The sequence below is a fragment of the Prunus avium genome, chromosome 7 (assembly GCF_965620075.1).
Source record: "Prunus avium chromosome 7, drPruAviu1.hap1.1, whole genome shotgun sequence".
Taxonomy (NCBI): Eukaryota; Viridiplantae; Streptophyta; class Magnoliopsida; order Rosales; family Rosaceae; genus Prunus; species Prunus avium.
In genome coordinates, this window is record NC_142290.1 from 33,528,959 (window position 1) to 33,544,445 (window position 15,487).

The 15,487-nt window shown below is 36.7% G+C and overlaps 2 long non-coding RNA genes and 1 pseudogene across 2 annotated transcripts; all 3 read right to left on the reverse strand.

Annotated features, from left to right (window-relative positions):
• Positions 1 to 455: 455 nt before the first annotated feature.
• Positions 456 to 2,176, reverse strand: LOC148293354 (uncharacterized). The gene is made up of 3 exons (XR_015825858.1): positions 1,629 to 2,176; positions 1,106 to 1,194; positions 456 to 808 (listed from the first exon to the last, which is right to left on the reverse strand). It is a non-coding gene; the product is annotated as an uncharacterized LOC148293354 (long non-coding RNA).
• Positions 2,177 to 3,322: 1,146 nt separating this feature from the next.
• On the reverse strand, positions 3,323 to 6,846 carry LOC148293355 (uncharacterized; annotated as a pseudogene).
• A 6,485-nt stretch (positions 6,847 to 13,331) lies between these two features.
• Positions 13,332 to 14,764, reverse strand: LOC110758703 (uncharacterized). The gene is made up of 5 exons (XR_015836997.1): positions 14,702 to 14,764; positions 14,522 to 14,569; positions 14,306 to 14,419; positions 14,131 to 14,199; positions 13,332 to 13,757 (listed from the first exon to the last, which is right to left on the reverse strand). It is a non-coding gene; the product is annotated as an uncharacterized LOC110758703 (long non-coding RNA).
• Positions 14,765 to 15,487: the final 723 nt, after the last annotated feature.

Sequence of the window (15,487 nt, forward strand, 5' to 3'; positions counted from 1 at the left end):
AAAACAAGAAGAAGAAATAATTGAACTCTTAGATTGATTTACTATGAAATTTCTATTTTTTCAATATCTGCTTTGGATATGTTGAAACTAGCAAATTAATAACTATAATGTATAAACTAATGGAAGTAGGCCACATAATTTCAAAATTTCTAGGGCACCCTTCTTTGCAAACTCACCAACTAGAAAGCTTATGTTTTGCTTCCAGTGTAATCTCTCTTTGTTAATTGTCTTTCCCAAGCAAAAGGGTACTTGCAATATACTTATAGTGCCACTCAAATCATGTCATTCTCTTATGAGAAATTCATCCTATTTATCTGTCCTTGGAACTTTAGTAATTTGCCTCCCCGCTATTCAACTTTAGCATTGATAGCTTACTAATTGTCTTCCCAGCAACTCAACTTGAACTATATACTGTAGGGTTTCTACTTTCTAATCAAGTTTCCAATGCTGCTAATTGTGAGATTTTTTAAGGTGAGAGACAGTTACAGAAAACTTTATCAAATTAATACAATTATCTTCTAATTAGAGTCAGACTCTCCATAAATAGTGCAAACTAAAAGAAACACACCCCTCACTGGTTCATCAGGTGTACTTAAGGTGAGCAGCCCTGGAATTCTTGTCCTTGTTGACCATAAGAACACTATAATGAAAATGTCTTGTTCCTGTTAGTTGGAAAGAGTCAATTTCCCCTCTCATTCTCTCTGAGTTTCTAATTTTTTTTGTTTGGCTTGGTTCCTGGCATTACATGGTAGTCTTTAACCCACCAATGAATTCTCCAGGTGTGGCTGCATCAAGGATGAAGCCTCCCCTAAAGAAAGAAACATCAATGAAGCTTTTGAGAGCGCTTAATGAACTTGATATATGTAAATATGTAAAACAGCAGCCATGACAAAACAGTGCATTCAAAACATCAACAGAGGATGCAAAAGCGATCCCACTAGAAGATTTAAGTTGGAAAAAAAAAAAACCACACATATTCTCAAGCAACATTTTTCTGATCAACTCCTAATACCAAACAATATATTAACTCTAATTCAAATCACAACATGAGTAGTTGAAATCATGATAGAATACACATATGTAACATCTTAAAAGGAGAAGTTACCCGCTTCCAAGGAGCATCTCGAGCAGGAAGATTCGAAGGCTTTAGACTGAGACTAGCAAAAATATTCACCAGATCTCTTTCTTCACTATCTGCATGATTATGTTGAAACAACACAAGGGTTACCACATAAAGGAAGGAAGGTAGGTTCAATAAATGACAAGGCAACAAAATTACCAACCACAGTCACAACTGTGCTACAATTTCAATGTTGCGAAGATATATACTCTTAACTTGTTAGGAAAGAATTGGACACCCAAAAATAACACCTAAATATATTACCAATTTTATTAAACTTAAAAGAAGACTTAAAGTGTAACCAATTCTGCAGTTCCAAAATAAATAAAATAATAATTTGTAAGTCATATCCCTTGCCCGGACTGGAAATAGGTGATAAGTGCCTCATTGTTGGAACTGTGCGTGGCTCCATCTTCTTATAAGAAGTTTCACCAAACCAATCAATCTATTGCTTAACCAAACCAGAAATAAATTGTCAGAATTTGAGATTGGGGCCTAAAAACCGAACCTTGTTATTGGAAAGACCATAGAAACTCCATTATAGGATAGCTTCATCATTTCCTTCCACTGAAGACAGACACCAAGTCAGCAAATTTTGTATTTTTTTCTTCTGCGCCATGCCGTCAATGCGAAGAGAGAAGAGAATAAGGCGGAGTTGGCAGAGGGAAGAATTATCGTCGTTGTCGTTGGTGTGCTGAGCTGAACATGTCGTTCGGGAGAGAGCCAAGAGAGAAGAGAATAAAGCAGGAAACAGGTAGAGGAATGGACTTGACTTGTGCTTCACTGCTTCGGCTTCCCAATCTCAATCTCAAGCTCAAATTTGCAGCTAAATTTTTTCAATTTCGGGTTAGAGACTCTGTCAATCGCATTGTTCGAAAAATCGGCCTAGGCGGTCGGCTAGGCGGCTAGGCGGGCGCTAGGCGGCTGGGCGGGCTTCCTAGGCGGGTTGGGTCTTTTTTTGGTGCCAAACCCGGAGGACGAAGCAGCCGAAGCCGAAGAAAACAAATCGAAGCTTGAGTTGATAGAGAAGCGAAATGGCTATGACTTCGACTGCAACCTCCGTCCTCTGCGAATGCAAGCTTCGTGTTTGGTTTGAATATATTTTAAGCGTATAGCCGCGCGGCTGTACTCTTAAAATATTCGAATGTATTTAGAAAGTATAGCCGACCGGCTATACGTTTAAAATATTCTAATATATTTGGTGGGGCTAAAATACCACTTTAGTCCATTGGGCTAGAGTTATTTCTTCAGTTATTTTATTTGTATAAGCGATATTGGGGAATGAGAATTTAAATTCTTTCCAACACCTCCCATTCTAATGATTTCCAGCTATTAGCCCATTGGGCAAGAATAAAAAAATGAATTTTATTTATAACAAATAACACGGGTTAAACCCGTAAATGCAACAACAAAAAATAGGGATCCGCCAACATTTTGTGAATCAAAGACTGTTGAATTTCATAGTATAAAATTGCTTGTATAGGAATTTACTTTCTAAAATGTCCATCGTAATTATGAACTAAACCCAATTACTGCCATTTTCTAATTGCAATTGATAACCTTACTCTTCTCCGCCCGGCTATACTTTTAAAATATTCGAATGTATTTAAAGCGTATAGCCGTGCGGCTATACTTTTAAAATATTGAATAATTTTGCTTTTAGCAATTCTGAATGTACTTTGGATGGGTTCAATTTTTTTTATTTATTGAAGTTTTAATCTCCTTTTTCTTAAATGTTTTAGCCAAATTTTTTATGGATTTTAATTTTTATGATATCTTTTATTAAAATCCACTTGGTTTTATATAATTGGATATGTGAGCTCTACAGATGTGTCAAGTCAGCACTCTAACAGAAAATTTGACGGAAGCTAACTGTAGAGACCAATTTGATGTATAGAGAGTAACCTTGAGGATCATTAATGTCACAAAAAAAACATTAAGGATGTAAGGTGATAGTTTTGTTAACCTCAGGGACCATTTGCGATTAAAAAAAAACCTATAATTTTAGGGTTTAGGGCTAAACTACCACCTTAGCCCATTGGGATAGTTCATTTCGTAATTAGGGTCTTTGATTGAAGGAAATACGACGACAGATTTAGGGCCATTTGGAGCACAAGATATCTTTCAAACTATTATACGTTCATGTTTGTAATGGTCACAGTTGTTGTTGTATGCATTGATCTATGCATCAAATCTCCTAACTTAGGCCAACATGGTAACAGTTGCTATCAAATATACCTGTTAACAATATCAAATTCTCGAAAATTTCTTTCATTCAGAACTTGTGATGCTTTCAGCTAGTTAGTTTTGATGAGAGCAACTCCGATTAAGGACAATACCACAAGAAAATGCTTAGATGGGACGTATTTCTTTAGAAAAAGTTGCGGCAGAAAAGAGTACAGAAATAATTAAAAAGAAAGAAAATTGACTACACACCATAAAGAAAACTAATTCCTCATTTGCAAGAGCTGCTGTGAATTCATTCTTTTCCAGTTTCTCTTTGATGAAATGTTGTAACTGCATAAAGAAAATTGGCCTAGGCGGTCGTGATTGTACATAATGGTGCAGTCCTCAACAATATAACATATGCATTCATGGTAAGAAAACCTGCTAAATGAGATTATTTAGGGTAATACAAGCATTTGCCATGTAATTCTCAGTGTTTTACAACTAATAATTTTGGAGGTAGGAAGAGACAATCCGTTACATGTTTAAGTTCTGCAAAGATTTGTGGCTCAACATCTTCAAGATTGAAGTGATATAGTTACATGTGCCTTCAGAGTTCTTGAAAATTAGAAAACCAGCCACCAAAATTTGTAAACTAATCTATAAGATTAAAGAGATACACAAATGTAAACAACAGCAGACTTAATGGCAGAAAACTATAAAGATGTATCACAGGAGCGGCCTCAGTGTCCTCCTAAGAACATTGAAGAAATATTTTCCTTTTCCAACAGCTGTTACAGACCAATTAAGAAAGAACTTTTGATACATACCTCATGGTGAGACCTTTTAAATTCTGCAAAGACTCTCTTGAACTGATGAAAAGCTCGATAGAAAAAGGATCTGAAGTTAGGCCCAAGCATCTTCAGCAGAGGGTCATCAGAAAGGTTGTTTATGAACTGCAAAACATCAGATTTGTTGAGTTAATGTGAGATTATATTTTGTTAAAAGCAAAATAGGTCAATTGTCGAAAAGACAGGATGCTGTCAGTGCTAACGGGACTTAAATTCCAGCGACAGTTCACAGATGGTCAGAATATTATATTGACTATATATCAACCTATCTGAAGTTCTGAACTACTACTACGAGTGTGGGATATCCAATATTACCTTCAAGAATGTGCATCTTGTTAATTGTCTTTGAACCCTCATAGTCCTCATCTATTTCTTTTTTCTTTTTTCAAAAAGAAACTAGGAATCAGCAAAACTTATGAATTTAGCAAATAAAGAACCTGAAGCCAGTTTGAAGCAGAAAAAACTTACTTGTGTAATATGAAGAGCCTGCTCAAGCCGCTGAATTTGAATCCATTGTTCTGTAACAATGTCAGCTATCTGAAAGCAAAGAGGAAGAAGCCAATGGCAAAATGAACACCACACTAACAACATCACACACTCATAGCCATAGAACAAAGATGGATTGAGTACATCAGTGCATGACCTTTTGAGTCTGAGAGGCAACCGTTTTGAGTCTGTCCTCAGCATCTTGTGCTTTCGACTCTAAAACATGAAGATCGAAGTTGTACTTTCTTGATGCAGCCACAGAAGCCGTACCTAAAAAGCATTGCAAAGCCCATTTCTCAAATCCAACAAACCCTTTCTGCTACTTTTTCATTGAATTGAAAATTGCAAAAATTAAATTGAAAAATATGTGAACCTCTTCTTCTAGAGCATTAAGCCTCTCATCAGTAGCCAATGAGTCTCTCTGTGACATACAAATGCAACCAAATATTATATATTTGCTTTCAATTTAGCACATACTTGAAAAGTGAAGACTTGAAGCTGAAACGGGAAACAAACCTTAAGAGTGAACAAAACAGACTGCAAATGATGTATCTGGGTTTAACAGAAGTATGGAACTCAAGGAATGTGAGATGTTGTGTGTGAAGAACTGCTCCTGCACAGCTTTTGCAAACTTGGATACCAGGGATGGACGAAGTGGGTGCCTGCTGTGGTTTAGTGAGCTGATTGATGTAAGAAATTTCACTGAAAATGGGGAAGATATTTATTTTAGAATGGCAGCATCAGAACTAGGTATCGAGTCATTTTTAATCTCAATAGTCAGTGTGTTAATGCAAATTTTAAAGAAAACAAGACAAAAAAAGAAACATCTTTGGATATGGAACAGTCAATTGGGAGTTATCCATCTCTTCATGATCATGTACAAAAAGTAAAGTCAAAACATATCAAACCCAAAGGTTGTTACTCTATAATTTTGGATTTGGACACAATTATCAAACTCTACTTTCAAAATTCGTCTGTTAAGATCAATGGATGATAGACATTACAGAAGTTTTTTTTTCTTTATCAATATCTAACTTCTCACTCTTTTTGCTTTCAAATATATTTCCTGCCTAGATCATGAAGACTATACAACAATCAGTGCTAAACCTGCTAAACCCAATTTCAGCCCCGGGGGGTTAGACCACTTGGGTTATATTTTATAGTCTCATTGAATGTGAAGAAAGTAAGAATCATAGTAGGCAGTATGGTGTCATCTCCTGGGCTCCTCCTGGGTATAGCTCTATTTTGTCTAATGTTTGGAAGAAGCAGCACCAGATAGATGGTAAGTTGTTTTCTAGTCTTCTTTGGAAAATAGAGAGCAACTTGGTTATTTGAAAATTTAACTGCAATGGCCTATTGCGATATAGATGACATGATGTTAGAATTGAAAAAAAATTGAGAAATGTGTGTCAAATTATAGGATAGCACCTCCCAACAGGAGATGCTCTTATTGGTACTTCTCTTGGGCATTTGTCTATTAAAGTCAAATGTGGGGTTCATCTCTTCTACTCTTTTTCCCCCCCATTTGGCAACTCACTGAAGTATTAACTTAAGTATTACATACAATTAAGAGATTCCCAACCCATGCGTTAGCAAATGCACCCTCTAATTTTTTTATATTTGTTTTCTTTGGAGTTGAAGTGGAGTTCACACAACAGAAACACAGATGCTGATACAAGAACAAATATAAAAGCTTAAATGAATTACATTTTTCACTTGAGGTGGTGTAATATTTCTTTCTTTTTTTTCTGTTTTTTGGTGGGTTGGTTTTGGGTTCCTATGCAACAGGTTACAGGAGGACGAGACAAATCTTTCTTTCTTTCTTTTTTCTCTCAGCAAACAAGAGGGCATGATCAAATGTCAAAATCTATAACAGAAATGCAATATCCAAATAATGAAAAGCAGTCCAACCAAGAAGAAACTAGCAAATATTAGTGAATCAGCAAAACTTATGAATTTAGCAAATAAAGAACCTGAAGCCAGTTTGAAGCAGAAAAAACTTACTTGTGTAATATGAAGAGCCTGCTCAAGCCGCTGAATTTGAATCCATTGTTCTGTAACAATGTCAGCCATCTGAAAGCAAAGAGAAAGAAGCCAATGGCAAAATGAACACCACACTAACAACATCACACACTCATAGCCATAGAACAAATATGGATTGAGTACATCAGTGCATGACCTTTTGAGTCTGAGAGGCAACCGTTTCGAGTCTATCCTCGGCATCTTGTGCTTTAGACTCAAAAAAATGGGCCTAGGCGGGCGGCTAGGCTGCTAGGCGGGCGGTAGGGGGCTAGGCGGGCGCTAGGCGGCTGGGCGGGCCTCCTAGGCGGGTTGGGACTTTTTTTTGGTGCCGAACCCGGAGGACGAAGCAGCCGAAACCGAAGAAAACAAATCGAAGCTTGAGTTGATAGAGAAGCGAAACTTCGACTGCAACCTCCATCCTCTGCGAGTGCAAGCTTCGTGTTCGTTTCGGATATATTTAAAGAGTATAGCCGTGCGGCTATACTATTAAAATATTCGAATATATTAATATTTCAAGCGTATAGCCGAACACCTAAACTTTTAAAATATTCGAATGTATTTAGAAAGTATAGCCGACCGGCTATACGTTTAAAATATTCTAATATATTTGGCGAATATAGCCGCCCGGCTATACTCTTAAAATATTCAATTTTTTCACATCGTTTTTGGGATTGGGGCTGAAATTCCACTTTAGTCCATTGGGCTAGAGTTATTTCTCCAATTATTTTATTTGTATAAGTGATATTGGGGAATGAGGATTAAATTCTTTCCAATACCTCTCATTCTAATTATTTCCAGCTGTTAGCCCATTGGGCAACAATAAAAAAATGAATTTTATTTATAACAAATAACCCGGGTTTAACCCATAAATACAACAACAAAAAATAGGATGTCAATGAACGCGGGGCCAATCCTTCTTCTAAAGCATTTTCAGCTAATGAACTCAAAGTCCTTTTACACTAAGGGAGGCTCGATAAACGATATTTCATGTTGGTGTGTTAATCTAGTGCTTTTGAAGTCAATTTGAAAAGTTAAATATAATTAAGAGATTCCCAACTCATGCATCAGCAAATGCACCCTCTAAAGAAAACCTAGGTTTTATGCCTAACTATTTCCCATGTTTTATATCAACCACACGTCCGCGCTTTCGTGAGGCTTTTTTTAAAAAAAATTTAAATTTATTTTAGAATTATAAAAGATAATGGGTAGTTGTGTTCCATAAAAATAGAATATTTTATCTGATTTTTCTTTTAATTTCTTTTAATGTTAAAAAGTGTGAATTTACCATATTATCCTCATTTAATTAATTATTTCAATTCTTAATGTTTGCATTAACCAATGGTATTTTCTGGTATTTTGAATGTTTTACCATTCTCTGCCTTTTGCTTTATAATATACAGTCTCGTTCTCTTGGACCCCTGTAGTCCAAGGAGTTCGTGGTCACTCACCCTTGGATCTAATCTAAGGGTGTAGAAAAACTGATTTAAATATTCATATAAATATTTATATTATTTTACTTACCCAAAATATGTTTTCTGAAAAAAGAAAAAAAGAAAAAGAAGAAGAAGAACACGTTTCTTCTTTGTTCTGTCGCTCATGAACATCCATGATTGTTCACAGCCTCCTCCATCCAAAAGGGTGACCAACCCATCATTAAACATCCATGATTACTCAGAACTAGAGCCCAAATCGACAACACTTTTGCAGTCGAAGATCAACAAGTCTTGATCTTGGGCGGTCTCTGAGGCCGTATCTCTCGTACCCAAATCGATAAATTGATTGCTGAGTTCATCTTTTGATGATTGTCAGAAGAGAAAGCTGTAAAACCATGAGATTTATTCCCATCGATGAAAACAAAGGACAATCAACCTTGAACACTGCTGCACGCCATTGCAATCAAACCCAGAAGAAAACTACAACAGTAGAAGAAAATCTATTGTGGTTTACTATCTGTAACCGAGGAAAATAGTATCTAAAAACTAAAGATGAATATGTATGACAGTTTCGTGGATGTTCAATGACACGTTGGTCACACTTTTTGGAATCGGCGACGCTAGGTTGTGTAATTGAAGCCGCACCTCCCTCCACTGCGATGGCAGAATTTGAGGAGGAGGGCAGCGGCTACAAGCTTCTTGAGCGACAGAACAAAAAAGAAAGAGGTGTTTTCTTTTTTTATTTTTTTATTTTCAGAAAACGTATTTTGGGTAAGTTAAAATAATATAAATATTTATATGGTTTTTTAAATTAATTTTTTCTACACCTTTAGATTAGATCCAAGGGTGAGTGACCGCAAACTCCTTGGACCACAAGGGTCCAGGAGAACGGGACTGTTATAATATATAGGTTATGGTACTTTATCATTTATATGTCCTTTTATTTTTGCATTATTATGTATAAATTTATTATTTATAAATTTATTATTATGTACACATCTTAAAGACTCGTTAAAATACACATGTAGCACTCGAGAGAATGAGGTAGATCCAAGGCAGACGTTCGCACAAAAAAAAAGAAAGAAGAAGATGTAATTGAACTCTCAGATTGATTTACTGTGAAATTTCCATTTTTTCAATATATGGTTTGGATATGTTGAAATTAGCAAATTAATAACTAAAAAGTATAAACTAATGGAACTAGGCCACATAATTTCAAAATTTCTATGGCATCCTTCTTTGCAAACTCAACAACTAGAAAGCTTATGTTTTGCTTCCAGCGTATCCTCTTTCTATTAACTGTCTTTCCCGAGCAGACGGGTACTTGCAATACACTTATAGTGGGAAGTCAAATCATGTCATTCTCTTATGAGAAATTCATCCTATTTATCTGTCCTTGAAACTTAATTTGCCTCCCCACTATTCAACTTTAGTATTGATAGCTTACTAATTGTCTTCCCAGCTACTCAACTTAAACTAAATACGGTAGGGTTTCTACTTTCTAATCAAGTTTCCAATGTTGCTAATTGTGAGATTTTTTAAGGTGAGAGACAGTTATAGAAAACTTTATCAAATTGATACAATTATCTTCTAATTAGAGTCAAACTCTCCATATATAGTGCAGACTAAATGAAACACACCCCTCACTGGTTCATCAGGTGTACTCAAGGTGAGCAACCCAGGAATTCTTGTCCTTGTTGACCATAAGAACACTATCAATCTATTGGTAGTCTTTAATGAAAATGTCTTGTTCCTGTTAGTTGGAAAGAGTCAATTTCCCCACTCATTCTCTCTGAGTTTCTAATTTTTTTTTGTTTGGCTTGGTTCCTGGCATTACATGGTAGTCTTTAACCAATTCTGCAGTTCCAAAATAAATAAAATAATAATTTGTAAGTCATATCCCTTGCCCGGACTGGAAATAGGTGATAAGTGCCTCATTGTTGGAACTGTGCGTGGCTCCATCTTCTTATAAGAAGTTTCACCAAACCAATCAATCTATTGCTTAACCAAACCAGAAATAAATAGTCAGAATTTGAGATTGGGGCCTAAAAACCGAACCTTGTTATTGGCAAGACCATAGAAACTCCATGACAGGATAGCTTCTTCATTTCCTTCCACTGAAGACAGACACCAAGTCAGCAAATTTTGTATTTTTTTCTTCTGCGCCATGCCGTCAATGCGAAGAGAGAAGAGAATAAGGCGGAGTTGGCAGAGGGAAGAATTATCGTCGTTGTCGTTGGTGTGGTGAGCTGAACATGTCGTTCGGGAGAGAGCCAAGAAAGAAGAGAATAAAGTAGGAAACAAGTAGAGGAATGGAGCCTTTTGGGATTGCTTTTTTTGGCCAAAAACCTGCTTCACTTTAAAGTTAAGCAGTTTAAGGTGTTTGGTAAAAAGAAAATATCCCGATTGTTTTAAAAGCAATGACCTTTTGACAGCAACTTTTAAAAGCAGGCTCTGGGTTGCTTTTCAAAGCTGCTTTCAAAAGAAGCAGAGATAAACATTTGATGAATTTTTTTAATTCCCAAAATACCATCATTCATTTTAAAAAATGACAACACCTCCACTTTCACATCCAACTCCACCACTTGCACCACCACATTCACTACCTCCACAACCACCGCCAACACATCCTCTTCCTCCTCATCCTCCACCACCACAACCACAACCACCACCTCCTCCACCACCTCCACCACCACCTCCTCCTTCACCTCCACCTCCACCTCCACCTCCACCACCACAACCACCACCATCCTCCTCCTCATCCTCCGCCACCACCACCTCCTCCTCCACCACCACCACCGCCTCCTCCAAAACCTCCATATCTACCACCACCTCCACAACCAACACCACCAGCACCACCACCACCATGCTACCACTGCCACTGCCACCACCACCACCACCTCCACAACCGCCATCCCCACCACCACCAACTCCACCTTCATCACCACCACCACCTCTACTCCATCACTACAACTACCAGCACATGATTAGTACATAACACTTTTAACATCATGTCTATTTTAGTCATTATTCATAGTTACAACAATTTTATATTAAAATTTACCAAACGCTTTTTACACTGTTGTTTGTACTAACAGCTCTTTAAAAATATTGTTTACCAAACATGGAGCCGCTTTACTTTACAGCTAATTATTTTCAAAGCACAGCAGAAGCAACTTTTTTTAAAAGTGACAGCAATCCCAAACTAGGCCTTAGATGAATTAAGAGTCTCATGATCTCTTCTTCTATGGACTTGACTTGTGCTTTACTGCTTCGGCTTCCCAATCTCAATTTCAAGCTCAAATTTGAAGCCAAATTTTTTCAATTTTGGGTTTCAAACTCGGTCAATCGCATTGTTTGAAAAATCGGCCTAGGCGGGCAGCAAGGCGACTAGGCGGGCGCTAGGCGGCTGGGCGGGCTTCCTAGGCGGGTTGGGTCTTTTTTAGATGCCAAACCCGGAGGACGAAGTAGCCGAAACCGAAGAAAACAAATCGAAGCTTGAGTTGATAGAGAAGCGAAATGGGTATGACTTCGACTGCAACCTCCGTCCTCTGCGAATGCAAGCTTCGTGTTCGGTTCGAATATATTTTAAGCGTATAGCCGCGCGGCTGTACTCTTAAAATATTCGAATGTATTTAGAAAGTATAGCCGACCGGCTATACGTTTAAAATATTCTAATATATTTGGCGAGTATAGCCGTCCGGCTATACTCTTTAAATATACAATTTTGTCACATCATTTTAAGGTTTGGGGCTAAAATACCACTTTAGTCCATTGGGCTAGAGTTATTTCTTCAATTATTTTATTTGTATAAGCGATATTGGGGAATGAGAATTTAAATTCTTTCCAACACCTCCCATTCTAATGATTTCCAGCTATTAGCCCATTGGGCAAGAATAAAAAAATGGATTTTATTTATAACAAATAACACGGGTTAAACCCGTAAATGCAACAACAAAAAATAGGGATCCGCCAACATTTTGTGAATCAACGACTGTTGAATTTCATAGTATAAAATTGCTTGTATAGGAATTTACTTTCTAAAATGTCCATCGTAATTATGAACTAAACCCAATTACTGCCATTTTCTAATTGCAATTGACAACCCTACTCTTCTCCGCACGGATATACCTTTAAAATATTTGAATGTATTTAAGGAGTATAGCCGTGCGGCTATACTGTTAAAATATTGAATAATTTTGCTTTTAGCAATTCTGAATGTACTTTGGATGGGTTCAATTTTTTTATTTATTGAAGTTTTAATCTCCTTTTTCTTAAATGTTTTAGCCAAATTTTTTATGGATTTTAATTTTTATGATATCTTTTATTAAAAATCCACTTGGTTTTATATAATTGGATGTGTGAGCTCTACATATGTGTCAGGTCAGCACTCTAATAGAAAATTTGACGGAAGCTAACTGTAGAGACCAATTTGATGTATAGAGAGTAACCTTGAGGATCATTAATGTCACAAAAAAAACATTAAGGATGTAAGGTGATAGTTTCGTTAACCTTAGGGACCATTAGTGATAAAAAAAAAAAAAAAAAACCTATAATTTTAGGGTTTAGGGCTAAACTACCACCTTAGCCCATTGGGATAGTTCATTTTGTAATTAGGGTCTTTGATTGAAGGAAATACGACGACAGATTTAGGGCCATTTGGAGCACAAGATATATTTCAAACTATTGTACATTCATGTTTGTAATGGTCACAGTTGCTGTTGTATGCATTGATCTATGCATCAAATCTCCTAACTTAGGCCAACATGGTAACAGTTGCTATCAAATATACCTGTTAACAATATCAAATTCTCGAAAATTTCTTTCATTCAGAACTTGTGGCGCTTTCAGCTAGTTAGTTTTGATGAGAGCAACTCCGATTAAGGACAATACCACAAGAAAATGCTTAGATGGGACGTATTTCTTGAGAAAAAGTTGCGGCAGAAAAGAGTACAGAAATAATTAAAAAGAAAGAAAATTGACTACACACCATAAAGAAAACTAATTCCTCATTTGCAAGAGCTGCTGTGAATTCATTCTTTTCCAGTTTCTCTTTGATGAAATGTTGTAACTGCATAAAGAAAATTGGCCTAGGCGGTCGTGATTGTACATAATGGTGCAGTCCTCAACAATATAACATATGCATTCATGGTAAGAAAACCTGCTAAATGAGATTATTTGGGGTAATACAAGCATCTGTCATGTAATTTTCAGTGTTTTACAACTAATAATTTTGGAGGTAGGAAAAGACAATCCGTTACATGTTTAAGTTTTGCAAAGATTTGTGGCTCAGCATCTTCAAGATTGAAGTGATATAGTTACATGTGCCTTCAGAGTTCTTGAAAATTAGAAAACCAGCCACCAAAATTTGTAAACTATTCTATAAAATTAAAGAGATACGCAAATGTAAACAACAGCAGACTTAATGGCAGAAAACTATAAAGATGTATCACAGGAGCGGCCTCAGTGTCCTCCTCCTAAGAACATTGAAGAAATATTTTCCTTTTCCAACAGCTGTTACAGACCAATTAAGAAAGGACTTTTGATACATACCTCATGGAGAGACCTTTTAAATTCTGCAAAGACTCTCTTGAACTGATGAAAAGCTCGACAGAAAAAGGATCTGAAGTTAGGCCCAAGCATCTTCAGCAGAGGGTCATCAGAAAGGTTGTTTATGAACTGCAAAACATCAGATTTGTTGAGTTAATGTGAGATTATATTTTGTAAAAAGCAAAATAGGTCAATTGTCAAAAAGACTTGATGCTGTCAGTGCTGACGGGACTTAAATTCCAGCGACAGTTCACCGATGGTCAGAATATTATATTGACTATATATCAACCTATCTGAAATTCTGAACTACTACAACGAGTGTGGGATATCCAGTATTACCTTCAAGAATGTGCATCTTGTTAATTGTCTTTGAACCCTCATAGTCCTCATTTATTTATTTATTTATTTTCAAAACGAAACTAGCAAATATTAGTGAATCAGCAAAACTTATGAATTTAGCAAATAAAGAACCTGAAGCCAGTTTCAAGGAGAAAAAACTTACTTGTGTAATATGAAGAGCATGCTCAAGCCGCTGAATTTGAATCCATTGTTCTGTAACAATGTCAGCCATCTGAAAGCAAAGAGAAAGAAGCCAATGGCAAAATGAACACCACACTAACAACATCACACGCTCATAGCCACAAACCAAAGATGGATTGAGTACATCAGCGCATGACCTTTTGAGCCTGATAGGCAACCGTGTCGAGTCTATCCTCGGCATCTTGTGCTTTAGACTCGAAAACATGAAGATCGAAGTTGTACTTTTTTTATGCAGCCCACAGAAGCCGTACCTAAAAAGCATTGCAAAACCCATTTCTCAAATCCAACAAAACCTTCCCGCTACTTTTCATTGAATTGAAAATTGCAAAAAATAAATTGAAAAAGATGTGAACCTCTTCTTCTAGAGCATTAAGCCTCTCATCAGTAGCCAATGAGTCTCTCTGTGACATACAAATGCAACCAAATATTATATATTAGCATATGAGTTATAAATTTTATTTTGTTAAAAGCCAATGGGCCTACGCAGGTGCTCTTCAGGTTTGTTTAATTTGTATTTGAAATAACGTTTTTACCCTTTGTATTTTATATGGGAGCCAGATTAGGCTCCAGCTTTGATTCAGTCCCAAACGGAGACCGGCAGAGAAGCAATAGGACAACGGAGAAGGCGTCCTCCGTCGTTTTCTGGCGGAGAATCAACCGATGACGACCATGGCTCGTCTTGCGTCACGATAGCTGGCGGAGAAGGCGTTTTCAGGTCCCTCGAGAAGCAATCAGAGGATCAACGTCGGCGGATTCGCAAAGCTCAAAGGCTCTTCCTGCGATTTCGGTGACTTGGCCTAATAGATCTTCGTTTCCTACGGTAATTCAAAACCTATGCTAATTATTTTTGCTATTTTTTAATTTGGTGTGGTCTGGTTTTGATGTTATGCAATTGAATTACTTAGAAATGGACTTTTCTTGATATTTTTTTGTTCAATTTCAGTGGTGTTGTTTTGAGATCTGAACTGTGGCTACTTTGTTGTGTTGAGTTCGTTTATGAATGTATTAGAGTGATAGCTTCTCTTTAGCTGAAAACCTGGTGGCATTGTTGTTTGCCTGATGCTCCTGTCTCTTTCTAAAATTTGCCTAAGGGCATCAGGATAGGGCCTTAATAGATTCATGCTTTCTCATTTTTTTCTCCTTGATAGCACTGAGAGGAAATATGTCAAAGATGCCATTTTAGTTGTGTATATGAATTATAATTGATTGGCCCAGGATGGTGCCCTTCACGCCCCAGCTTTCTCATTGAATTACTGTTTTTTACGTAGTAAGTATATATACACTTATTAGATATTATTTTAGAATTCTAGTAAAATTAC